Source organism: Enhydra lutris, unplaced genomic scaffold (assembly GCF_002288905.1).
Source record: "Enhydra lutris kenyoni isolate GAN:26980312 unplaced genomic scaffold, ASM228890v2 scaffoldscaffold21, whole genome shotgun sequence".
NCBI lineage: Eukaryota > Metazoa > Chordata > Mammalia > Carnivora > Mustelidae > Enhydra > Enhydra lutris.
The window spans coordinates 19,953,189-19,967,539 of record NW_019154105.1 but is presented as its reverse complement, the minus strand read 5'-3'; positions in this window follow the sequence as shown (position 1 = coordinate 19,967,539).

Genomic DNA, 14,351 nt, shown 5'->3' with positions numbered 1-14,351 from the left:
AAAAAAAAAAAAATAAAGTAATAGATCAGTTTGACCTAAGATTAAAAATGTCTACTTTTCTATAAACATGGTTAAAGTAATGAGAGACAAGCCACAGAGTGGGAGAAAATATTTATACATCTATATATATATATATATATATATATATATTTTATATATATATAAAATACTCAGCACAATATATATATTATATCAATATATATAATATATTGATGATTATATATATAAACTAAAAATATCTATTTAAAAAGGTAACCATTTTCTTTTTAAAAAGGACATAAGTTTTGAACGAACTTTACCAAATAAGATATATAAAGATGTTCATCATTAGTTATTAGAAAACTAAAATTACAGTACCTGGGTTGCTCAGTTTTTTAGGGGTCTGCCTTCGGCTCAGGTCATGATCCCAGTGTCCTAGGATTGAGCCCTGTGTCTTCAGCTCCCTACTCAGTGGGGAGTCTGCTTCTCCCTCTGCCTGCCCGCCCCCGCAGCTTGTGTTCTCTATCTCTATCGATCCCACTTTCTTCCACAAATAAATAAAATCTTAAAATAATAAAACTAAAATTAAAGCCACAGTGACATACTACTACCCATTGTATTAGGATTGTTAAAAGTTGAACACATTGATCATATCAAGTACTAGCAGATTTGTTTGTATTAGCCCAAACAGGAAATAACCAGACATCCAATAACAGGTGAATGAATAAACAAAGTTTGGTATATTCGTTTGATAGAATATCACTCAGAAATAAAAACTAGTGAGTTCTCGATACATGCTACATAGTTCTCTAAATAATTATGCTGAGTGAAACAATAAAACCAAAAACAAATTTTTTTAAGTATACGTACTCTACAGGTCTCCTATATACATTTCTACAAAAAGAAACCCAATCTCCAGCGAAAGAAATTAATTCAGTGGTTGCTTGGGAATAAAGTGGACAGAGGGGAATTACCAAGGCCATGACAAAAATGTAGGCTGATGGGTATGTTAGTTACCTTGATTCTGTTGATGATTTTTCCCTACATGCATATGTCAAAATTTATTAGATTATTTAATTTAAATAGGCACACTTTATTGCTTGCCAATAAAATATCAAAAGAAGCTCTTAATTTAAAAAAAATGCTGTCCATCAGAAAACATCACAGAGACAGTTGAAAGAAGGAAAAATAAGAAAGCTATGGATTTGTTCAATTAGTACTAAGTGTTATTATTAGCATGATCATTTCCAGCTGGAGGTGCAGAGGTTTCCCACAGGCAAATGGTTGAACCAGCTCTGGGGACTGCAAACTAAAGGCTTGAAGGATTGCAGTGAACACCAGTGTTTCATTACTGGTAACAAGAGAAAAGAATGAAGAGAAAGGAAAATAAAAATATTCAGTTTGATGCAATAATCCCATTAACTTTTTCGTCCTCTGTGTTCTTGCTCCAGAGAATTTATGCTAAAGGTTTAAACCTGCCCGTGATGTCCAGAGCTAAAGGGATATTATATCATGTGTTTGCCAGATGTTGGTCCATCCAGAAGTTGCATAATATTTTTGTCCGAATATTTTATACTTATTTTAATTGAAAATATTTATTCAAAGTATAGAATGATTGTCTCCTATTAGGAATTATATAATCTATAATTAATCATTAAATATTAATGTAGATTAAAAGATATTGAGAATTAAAATTAGCATGAACATATCTCAAGTACTAGCTTGATCACATTGATAAAAATAGCCAAAATTTGCAATACTAAGTAGATCAGAAAAGGCCTTTTTATTGCCTCTCAAGGATGTTTATCATTAATTTGCATATCACATGTTATCACCTCTTTCTCTTGTCTTTTTAATACCATAACTGTGATATAACACACCGTTCTAGTAATGGGAATAAAAATATATCATTCAAAAGTAACAGGATAAGACTCTGAGTTTTGCACATTATCTTACCAACATTTATATGGAAGATTTTTTCCCTAGGCCTTGAGTTTACATGGTAAATTTTCTAACTCAAAACACTGTATAAACTAGAACGCATATTAGAAAACTTCAAGGCACGTCTTTTCATCTGACAAGTCTATGTTGTTAGGTTTCTCCACTGATCTCATTATCCCTTTCTTCTGCCTCGCCACAGGTCTTATGCAGCAATAGGAGAAAATAGCCATAGTGTCCCGACCCCTCTCCTGAAGCTAATCAGTGAGTTCCGTAAGCAAGCAGGACCATTTCACTTGCCTCCTGAACTTTTGGACGAGGCTTCTGCTGTTCAGTTAGGTCTAGATAACCGCCTCTATATTACTTCTTCCTAGGTTCTTTAAAGCAATCATTATTGCCATCTTTGTGTTTATATAAAGCTCTTTTACACACACCTGAAAGACTGAACACCATCTCACTATTTTATTCTATTAGAGGAGACGAACCTTCAGAGAAAGCAGTGATTTGGGCTCCCTACAAATCAGTAAAATTTGAGGATCCATTTAGAGAATATCGGTCATTCTGACAGCTCTTTCAGGCCTTGAACCAGAAGAACCTGTTATCTCAGTGCTCCATAAAATCGCTGATTGGAGTACAGTGAAGGAGAATTGTGATGGGGGAAAGGGTGACTGGAAAATAATAGGAATAGGAGAAAACACAGTGATAAAGGAAAGGGGAGAAGAGTGAAATGGAACTTGGGGAAGGAGTACAAAAAAAAAACAAAAAAAAAAAAAACAGAAAACTCTGAGCCCCAAAGCAAGGACACACAAAGATGGCCATCCACACAAAAATGCACATCTGGTAGAATTAATGGTGCTTTTAAAAACTATCTTGCAACCTTGTTTCAGACAAAGTACTCTTAAGAGGTTCATTTCCCAAACCCTGTAATTACTTATTCTGAGGCAAATTACTGCCTCAGATTTTTTTTTTTCTTATACAAATTCAGAAAATGTCAAGAGATAAAGTTGGAGATAATCATACTGATATGATTTCAATATAATATAGGCTAGGGGCACCTGGGCGGCTCAGTGGGTTAAAGCCTCGGCCTTCGGCTCAGGTCCTGATCTCAGGGTCCTGGGATCGAGCCCCTCATCGGGTTCTCTGCTCCAATGGGGAGCCTGCTTCCCTCTTTCTCTCCGCCTACCTCTGCCTACTTGTGATCTCTGTCAAATAAATAAATAAATAAACTCTTCAAAAACATATATATATATATATATATATGTATGTATATACATATATATATATATATATATAATATAGGCTATATCATTTAGTGTTCAAACCTAGAACTAGCCTACTCTGAAACAAGGCTGTTCCAGGGTGAGCCATAAAGCCTTCTCCACTACTAGAGAAGCCTTGGTGCAGAAAACTGAAATGAGACACCACAGTCGTAACCTATGAAGTAAATAGTAAGATCAAGAGGCTGCTACTTCTCTGGAAAGCTAAAGAATGAGCAGTGGATCCTGAAGCAAGAGAACCATGGCCTTCCTAATGAAACGAGGTAGCCAGAGTGGAAGGAAGAAAGCCTTTCTTGGCTTTGACTTCCAAAGCTTTTGGAAGCACATTTAACGGGTGAAAACTGACTCATATCTAGAAACCTAGTTGCAAAGGAGTTTTTAAAATGCAGTTTTTAAGCATTAGAAAATCTCCAAATTGAAGACATCTAAAATAAGTTGAGATGCCCATTATAAATATCTTAATACATGACGATAATTTTACATTAACAATAGAAAGTAAATATCTCAAGCATTGCCTACGAATGGTACTATAACTTTGCATAGTTTTTTGGAAGAATTAGATATGTTTCTTTTCATATTTAATATTTGTGGCCTATAGGAAGTGACTTATAGAAGGCAGAGAGTACCACGTAATTTCCGTTCCAAGAACTTTATTTTGACCATTTCATGATAACATTATGGTCCTCAGAAAACATCTCAGTTTGTGTTAATTTAAATACAATACCTGAAAACTCTTAGGTAAATATGAAAACAATGATTTTTAAATTTGGTATTTTGGTAATTAATATATTTCAAGTCACCTATGAAAAATGCTAAATAATGAGGATGATTTGAAAATATTGAATGAATATTGCATCTTTCCTACACTGGCTTCACTTTGCCACTCAGGATGTATGACACTTTAATACAAACTGTATTACATGGAGACCTGTTGGCGCGGAGAATTCCCCAGCAAAACTTTATGTGAAGTAACAACTCTCAACGCACAGTAAGATACAGGTCCTCCATAGATCTGGCATTCTCAATTCTGTTCTCTTCTTCACGGTAGAAAATATAAAGCAACACATTCTTCATTGTAGACTCTACTGAAATTATCCACCCAAAAGGTGGTATTTTCTTCATAAAAATTTACAACATCACCATTATTGTTTAGATCCTCAAGATTTCTCATCTAGATACTACAATAAATTTCTAACTTATTTTTGACCTCTGATTTCTCTCCTTATTCTCACAAAATCATCCTAAAACATAATTCTAGTTCTTTCACTTCTGTGTTCAGCTTTCACTATTTTTAATGGTTTCCCATGTGTACCTCTATTTCTTTAGTTTAACTTCATTAGTTTATCCCTGAAAGTCACCCTTGGCACCGTAACTCTCCCATCTTTCCATTTTCCTTGTCATTTTATAGCATTTGCAAATTTCAAGTATTATGTTGCCATCACATCATTTCCGATTTTTTCCCCACCTTCTTCCACCAACACTTATTTTTCATGCTGTCCATTTAACTGGAAAACTGTTTTTTTTTCTTTTCCATCTCCTACTGATGACTGTGTTCATCCTTCACAAATCAGCTCAAATGTTACTTACCTCCTTTAGGTTTCTTTCCCCTTCATCCTAACCCAAAATGATGTTTTTCCTCTGAAATTTTAAAGACATACATATTTCAGGGTCTCTTATGGCATGTGACAATCTCTCTTGTTCAATAAGTATTTTGTGTCCTCTTCTATGCTACCAGCTAATGAGGAGAGACGTTGTTTCTGTTTATGCTCCCATAATGCTCACATCAGGACATATGCTGAGTAGACAGTAAGTTACTACTAATTTAATACATACATTCATGAATCATGCTAGAGAATGAAACAATTTCTATTTATTGAAAACATGAAAACAACTTTATATCAGTCTTTTTTCTACTTTTTCCTTCCCCTGACATCCTACAGAAAGTAGCTTGAAGCAGTTTTGCAATTTTCTAAGAAATAATTCATACATAGGGCTTTTCTTATTACTTCACATAACCCACTTTGTAGAATTCTGAGCTTTCATTATGAATCAGAGTTCAAGGTTTCGAATTTATGGGGGAAATGGTATTGGGGATTATGTGACAAAAATCAATGCACAGCCAGCCTTTAAAATGGCATTTTATAAACTACATAATTGTACATTTGCACTAATTCATTCCATCTTCTTTTACTTAGAAGTACTTAAAATAAGTTACTATTTGTCATATTACAAGAGATTTATCACATTAATTTTTAAGACATAAGATATTTCTTATGAAGACTTAAAAAATGAATAAATAGAAAAGCAGACCTTCCCTTGGGGCGCCTGGGTGGCTCAGTGGGTTGAAGCCTCTGCCTTCAGCCCAGGTCATGATCCCAGGGTCCTGGGATCGAGCCCCACATCGGGCTCTCTGCTCAGAGGGAGCCTGCTTCCTCCTCTCTCTCTGCCTGCCTCTCTGCCTACTTGTGATCTCTGTCAAATAAATAAATAAAATCTTTAAAAAAAAAAAAAAAGAAAAGAAAAGCAGACCTTCCCATTTCAAGTCAGGAACACTGATGAAAAGTAGAATAAAACCCCAATATGTACACACACATACACAAGCACAAATAATTACTACTTTACAAAATTACTTAAAACATTGGATTTTAGATAATAATATCAAAGTGTACAGAATAACCTACATGTATAATTTTAGTGTTTTTAAAATTAGATTGCATGATATGGAAACTTGAAATAATGTGTGTGTGTGTGTGTGTATATATATATATATATATATATATATATATATATACATCTCACTTTGGGAGGGAGTCAGATTTATTTTATTGTCATTCACCCAGAATGATGAAAGCCAGTTTGCAAAGAAGAATACTGAATGCAAATATAATGTGATTTAAAAACCAATAAAAGAAAACACTGTGAGTTGCCTTGATTGAATACCTATTTAGGTATTAGGCTAAGACTTAGACGCTAAACATTATATGCAGGACAACACTGTAAATGGGAAATTTTGGAGACTTTTATTTTTTTTTTATTTTTTTGAAAAGCTAGGCATAATCTTATTATTTACATTCTCAGAATGTTAAATCAAATTCTCTCTTCAGCTGTTTCCTTAAGATATTCTTCCCTTCACTGACACTTATGGCCACATATACATAGTCATTTTTCTCACCATCATGACCCAAATAGCTTTTTAACCTGCCTCCAGCACAGCCCCTGCCAACTCTTTCTCCCACAGTGCATTATAAGTGATTGTTTAAAATTGCAAATGCGATAGAAATTTCTGTATTTCCAATGTTTTAATAAATGTCCATTTTCATCAAAATGAACTCCAAAGTCATCCTGGAATACAAGGCCTTTCATGACCTCAGTCAAACTGACATTATTCAGCCTCAATTTTTACCATTCTTTGATTTTGTTTGAACAATTCAACAATATGTATCCTACCTGATTCCAAATAGCTTTTTAACTATTCTATTCTCTAAAGACTTAGAAAACAGCTATACACTTGGCCAAAAGGAATTAGTTACTAACAAGTAATCTTTCTCTTAGGGAGTTCATTAACTTATTTTAAACTATGATAAGTTAAAAAAAGACTTATTGGGACAAGCATAGTAAAAAATTTAATGAAAATTCAATAGTTCAATTATTCTACAAATATATATCAAGGACATATGATAGATCAAGCATAAGTCCTAAAGGATTTAGGATTCTAAGACCAAAGAAACACTCCTGAAGAAATCACATTTCTCAGAACAGAGAGTTGGACTTCATGGTCAGATAATAAGTCTAGTACATCCAGAAGGATATTCCTGTGTAGACTCGGTATTTCTTTCTTTCTTTCATAGCTTTAGCAATGGTTTTCTTGTCTAGTTTATTTCTTGCTTCATATCATTTTGCTTTGTTGTTTAATGTGGGTTAGTGATATTGAGAGAAACTAAGGTATTTTCAATGAAAGTGAAGATGGTCTTCTCAGCCCTTGCTGAGGTCAGAATGACTACAGAAAAGATGGTGGTTCCAGAGTTGAAGATAAGGGCACGAGGAAGGTAAGTGAAGACTCAAAACAGACCTAAAAGTAACTGTTAAGAGTGACAGGAGAGAAAGAGATTGTGGCATGAACTGAACTAGGAGTAGAATTAAAAAACAAGACAGAAAAGAAACCAAGAAAGTCCTCAAATACATCACAGGCAGGACACTTTGAAAGTAGAGTGTAAGTCAACCCTGAGTTCTCCTTGAAAAAAGCTCTCTGAAAACATAAACAAAGATCTCTTCCTGAATTCCTGATTTCACACAGAATTACCAGAAAAAATTTTCAGGCATGGCTAGGCTCTTTGTTTTGAGTATTCAAAATATCTAAAGTAGGTCACTTGGAACTAATTCTTTATAAATGTCCTTCTAGTTCATTCAGAAATCACTATGATGAAAATCTTATAACAATCATTGGTAACAGAATGTCAGTTGTTCAGAAGAGATAATTTTTACATTTCCCTGTGCCTGGCCATATGAACAAACACTTTAAACTGAGGAGAGAAGGCAGGGAATCCAAGAAAAGTGATACTCCATTTGCTGACTTCTTGTGTTGTTTATAGTTTACAAGTTCATGTAATTTCACAGGTGGAATTTCACAGTTAGTAGAATGATGAGGGAAGCAGATGGTATAATCATTTATTAAAAAAAATCAGTCACTTTCTCATATATATGATAGCTCTTACTTCATTCTTTGGGATTTGCATTTTAAATGATTAAGGATCCAGTAAGACAGCATGAAACCTCATTAACAAAGATATATCTTCAGGCCTCTACCTGAAGGGAAAGTGGTGATTTTTCCACCTCATAACCCTCAGTTTAAATACCTGCTGATTTGTTTTATCTCCACTTACTTCAAAGTATTTCAGCCACATTAATGCAGCTTTTAACTATAGAAACCGACAGAATACAAAATCAAGCTTTTAGCTATATCCTAAAATAAACAAACCAGAACATTTTTCACTTCTGAAGTTCCTACTTTCTGTGGCATTGTGTAATATATTAGTGGTTAACTAAAGGCTTCTCTTTACACTAAGGTAAGAGGGGACCAAAAAACCTCTGATTTTTCAGTTCATTATGAAAACTAACATAGCTTGGCTTTTAAACAGATGTGGTGTGTTTAGCTGCTGCTTTGAAGTAAGATGCTGGCAGTGATACGGGCGGTAGAGATCATACATTCTCACAGTGCATATAGCAAAGGTGGTCTAATAATTAAGGTTTAATCAGAGCATGCTCCTGCTGCTTTCCCAATCACTGTTGCAGGTAATAATAGTGTTATAGATTAGATAGCAAATTGCAACAAAATTAGGCAACTGCATCATAAAAAGCAATATTGATGTGTAGAAGAATTAGGTAAACTTAGTCAATGAAGCATAACATCTCATTCATATTAACTTCCAGCAGGGTCCTCACAGTCCCAGGCATTGATCCAATCATTTGCTTGCCTAAGTAGTTTCTACCTTCTCTGCAGTTGCTTTTCTCTTTTCTGCAACACCCAATCTCTTTAGAAATGCTTTGTGTTCTCTTTTACTGGGTAGGTCCTGAGAAAAGGAACTGGGAGGATTTTTTCAGCAAAAGATTGTATTGAAATAGTTAAAACTGCAGAATCTAGAAAAGCGTCCAGAATCTCCGGACTTTGTTTTCTCCTGACTCTGCCCCAGAAAGGTTAATTTGAGCACGATAATCCTGACTTTATAGTACTGTGGGATGTCTAAGGTACGTAGCCCCTTAGATGATAGTTAGATTAAAGAATAATATTGGGGGGACACCTGGGTGGCTCAGTGGATTAAGCCGCTGCCTTCGGCTCGGGTCATGATCTCAGGGTCCTGGGATCGAGCCCCGCATTGGGCTCTTTGCTCAGCGGGGAGCCTGCTTCTCTCTCTCTCTGCCTGACTCTGCCTACTTGTGATCTCTCTCTCTGTCAAATAAATAAATAAAACCTTTAAAAAAAAAAAAAGAAGAAGAATATTGGGGTGTGTGTGTGTGTGTGTGTGTGTGTGTGTGTGTGTGTGGTTGAATGGTTTCCTCTATTCTTATCCCAATGTGGATTATCTCCCAATCAACATTTTTCAACTCAACTCCCATGATAAATAATAGATGCTTTATATGCAACAGTAACTATTTAAGTCAGTGGAAACAACAGTTATTCTCAGAGTGGAGAAGGAATGCTTGGTCTGAGTAAATTTGAGAAAATGAGAACAGAGCATTTGAGTGATGTGTATAGATTCCACTAAGGAGAGGTTTTCTATCCTGATCTCTGTAAAAATGTAAAGAATTATTACTTTGTTTGTCAATAATCTATCAGATTAGATGATAAATGTGGCATCCCATAGAAACTGGTGCTGACAAAGTTTTCCTTAATATATAAATTTCCTTTTATTTATCTGGAGTCAGGACCAACCATCTCAAGTGTTGGGGAAAATAAAAATGAGCCAGCTCTGTTACGTTAAAGTTCAGAAATAATCTGCCATAGTATTTTTTAAAATATACTTTAGGTGAATCACCACCCTGAATAAAATATAATTATTTTAATAAAAATGTTTCCCATATTTAATAAAAGTTTGATGTAACATTGAACATATGAAACAACAGCATTGGATAACTGGAAGAAAACATTAATTAAAAAGAAAATATATATTTAGGTTTTTGTTTTTTTTTTTTAACATGGAAGTCAGTTCTGCCACCAGTCCATCACAGGAATTTTTATAGAAAAATGTCAGAATGAGCAGAGATTCTCATATGTTGGCTTTATTTCTAACACTTTCTCTACATAGGAGGAAATATTGGGACAAAATAACCTACTTGCTTTTTGTCATATGCAGATTTGAGATCCTCAAATTTCTCATCATACTAAATGAAAATCATTTTCTCAGATTGAAATAAGGATGAACAGATTGCATGTAATTTCCATTCTAGTCAGAATTTCTCTGTGCTTTGATCCATGGGTATGTATCTCTCACTTTCTTTTTCTCCATTCTCTCACTTTACCTCTCATTCTCTCTAGATCTATCTACAAGACAGACAGAATGAAAACCACCAACTCCCATTAATTACTTAATTACATGCCCTTGTAATTTGTCTCATAGCTATTTCATCCACTAGATCTTTCACCTCCAGATGTTAATGTTTGCTGGAGTCTAAGGGTACGTGATCTTTAAAGGATTTCTAAAATAGTAGACTAGATGATTAAAGGTGGCTTCAAAGTTATAACTCAAAAAGTCTTTAGGTAATTAAAAATGAGAAATATACCTGAATTAATGAGAGCGGAGGAAATTGCTTTAGTAATTTTTTAGAATGTTGCCCAACTAATTCAGATATATGAAACAAAAGTGTTTTTTCTTAAACAGAAAACATTTTTGATTTTCTTTTTCACTTCAACTTATTTCTCTCATATTTTCTTTTTTTTTTTTTTAATTTTCCCACTTCTTCACTCATGAAATAGAGAATTTGATGGGGGAAAAACAAGGAGTAGAATACATTTAGTACAGGAAAAATATTAATTGCTTGAAAATGCAAAGTGAGGAAAGAAATCAATTGTGAGTAAACAGCAAGGAATGAAACCTCTTGACCTTGTCAGATGCTTTATGGGAGAGACCCTTCAATCAGAAATGTGCTGATGCTAAATTATCACAGGATTTGATCTATCCTCTAATAATTGAAAACTCCCACTCCTGGAAGGGAACCAGATTTCTGAACAGCCACTAATTTTTCAAAGTGGAAACTGAGAACTGAGGAGACTGTACATTTATCCACTAAGATTTGTACTTGTATTTTATGGCCCATCACATTCAATATTAGGCTCTGGTTGTAAATAGCCACATTGTGTTTTGAGATGCACTATTGTGTGATGTGCTATTGCAATTCTTTAAAGAGTCATATATAGTTTAACTTTTTACTTTTAGTATTATTCCTTTTAAATATCACAGAGTGTGAAAAACTAAACCATAAACAAAGATAAATGCCATTTTACAGCAACACTGGTGTTGATTCTTACTTGCCTGTAAAGAAGATGTTAACTCTGAATTCATCAGTTGTTTTTGTAAGGGATACAAGGTACAAAAGAGAATATTTAACATTTTTGTTCAAATGTTCCACTTATCTTTATATGTGCAATATACTTGGCGTCACATTATCATTAAACAATCTCTCATTGTAAGATTATTTCTAAATAGTAAAAGCATCTAAAGCAAATTTCAAAATTGATGGTTCATGTGACTATGTAATGAAATGACCCAAGAAGAGCTTGCTGGTTGTTAAAAATAGCCTAGAAATATCTAAGAAATGTAAAATAACTTTTATTTGAAGTGCTAATCCTTATGATGCTTCATTAATAACTCTTTTCTACTCAGGTATATATAACAACACCAAGAGAAAAATAAGAGAATGCATGTCAAGGATGAAACCACCTTAGAGAAATAAAAAAATAAAATAAAATAAAATAAAATAAATATATAAAGCTAATGCTCAGCTGGGAATTAAAAGCAAAGTCCAAACAGTACTATTCCCTATTAGTTGAAACACATAAAAGAAGTTTTAAAAACTAGGCATGTCTGTGCATAAAAACTTTGTTAACTGGAACACTTTTAGTATTCATTCACGGACTAATTTGAGCACTTTCTAAGCACTAGGATCATGCAAAATGTTAAAAACACAATGATGAACATGCCAGTATCTTCCTTCAATAAACTTAGTGTGGGAGGCAGACAACTTTGATAAACCCAGCAATTGCCATCCATGCCAAAGGGATAGGCATAAGTGTAGAAGCTTCAGTCTGGGCTGTGGGAAATGGTTAGTGTTGACTCTCAGGAAGTGACTTTGTCACTAACACTTAAAAAATCCTAAAAGATTTTAAGCAGGAAGTGACATGGTCTTATTTGTTCTTTGCAAAGACAAAGAACTTCAAAGGAAAGACTTAAAAATGAATGGTGCTAACTCTTTGGGTCAAATGGTGACTTAAAAAGATAATATGTAGAACAATCTTTTGCACCCATGGAAAGAAAATTAAATTGCTTGGGAAGTCACTTCCAAAACTAATAATAGTAGTAGGGTGTAAACAGTCAGGGAAAGCTGTGCTGTTTTGTTTGAAGTAAATGAGGTCTCCTTGGTGCAACGATGTCTCCTGGTGTCTTCCCTGCCAAATTCTATATATTTTCTTCATCTGAAACTATTCAGAAAAATACCTGTAATCTCAGTTCATTGTATACCTCCACACAACCTGACACTTTCTTAGCTGATGATGTGTTAGAATGCCAACTTCTGAGGAGAGGAAAGGACAGTTTTGGGGTAGAGACAAACCTGGACTTGAACGATGTGTTTGGGGATGATTTCTCAAAACTTCGAAATGATACTTTCTCATCCTCTTGAGAAACTTATAAAATAGGGCTAAAATTAATTCACAGGATTTTGAGAAGATTAAATTAGGAAACACATACTCTGGAACATAGGTTAAGCCAAACACATTTTTGTTTCTCTTTTTTTCTCCCTATATTTGATAAGAATCTGATTGGACTAATTAAACTTTTTTTTTTTTTAATTTCAGCCTAACTGTATTTGTTTATTAAGGCAACCACTATTTGAAGTGAGTTGAACAGTTCACTGAAATAGAGTAAAAAACTCCACTTTCACTATCTAGACCTGTAAACTCTTGTAAATAAATCCCTTTACTCCTTTGTAATGGAGTGTGCTCCATTGGGAAACAGATACATTGAACCTGATGGTCTCTGGTATCCTTTCTTGTTACAAAAAGAACAATTCTTTTATAAAATGATATGATAATTAATAGCATATTAAGCACCAGAAAATCAATGGATGAGAAAAGCAAGTATTCATAATAATGTAAAAACCCCTCCACAGTCTAAAAATATCTATGAAAGTATCTCAATGTCTGAGTGATAGACTAAGACACGTAATAAATTTGGATAGAAATATGTCTTTTCAAAGGCAGCATACCACAAAGGATTTTACTTACCTGACTTTAATACTACAAAAAATCATTTTTTTGAAGGTTTTATTTATTTATTTGAGAGAGAGAGAGTGAGAGAGCACAAGCAGGGGGAGCAGCAGAGGGAGAGGGAGAAGCAAGCTCCAGGGAGCCTGACGTGAAGCTCAATCCCAGGACCCTGGGATCATGACATGAGCCTAAGGCAGATGTTTAACCAACTGAACCACCCAGGTGCCCCCCAACCAAATCTTAATCTAATAATCTAATAATCTGATTGCCAGATAAAATACAAGATGTCCAGTTAAATTTGAAGTTCAGATAAACAACATTTTAAAAGTATAGTACATACAATATTGGGAATGTATTTATACTAAACAAATAAAATTATTTTCATAATTTATTTATTTTTATAATTATCTCTTTTTATCAGAAATTGCACATCCTGGTATTCCTTTATTTAAATATAACAACACTAATGGGGTTTACCAAATAAGTATATATATTTAACAATATGTTAAAGGTTAGAGATTTCTTTAACCTGAGGATTAATTAAGAAAGAGTAACTCTGGCCCAGGTAATTCATTCATCATTCATTCATTCATTATGTCAGAGACTCTCAGATGTCAAGTCCTATACGAGACATGGAGCAGTCAATCTTTAACAAATACAAGGACCTAACCTCGTGAACTTCAGAGAAATACATGTCATAGAGATAAATGCCACAAATAAAAAATGATTTTCAGTGGATCTTGATGTGCTTTCAGTTACCCTTTACTAAGAAACTAGGGCTAACTCTTAATCCTTATGAATAAGATTTAAAAAGTGTGATTGTCTGAAATTCTCTGATTGGCTTAATTATTAAATACTCTAAACTAATGTAACACATTAAAAATAATTAACAAACCAAAATCACCATGTCCTAAATCCCTGGGAATTTGAGGGGCAGGTTCTTCTAGCAGTTACGGTCACAGCACTGTACCCCGTCTGTTTTGATGCCACTATGTTCTGATCTTACCAGACTCCAGGACGTTTATGTCTCTCACAGCCTTCATTGTCAACCACAGTTAGTTCCTGATATAGTTACTGACTGTAAGGATGGAAGAAGAAAAAAAGAAGCCCTGTCTCTGTCACTACAGCACCTTCCTGTTTTATATGTCTATGGAGGACACATTCGCTCTGTGTAAGAAACT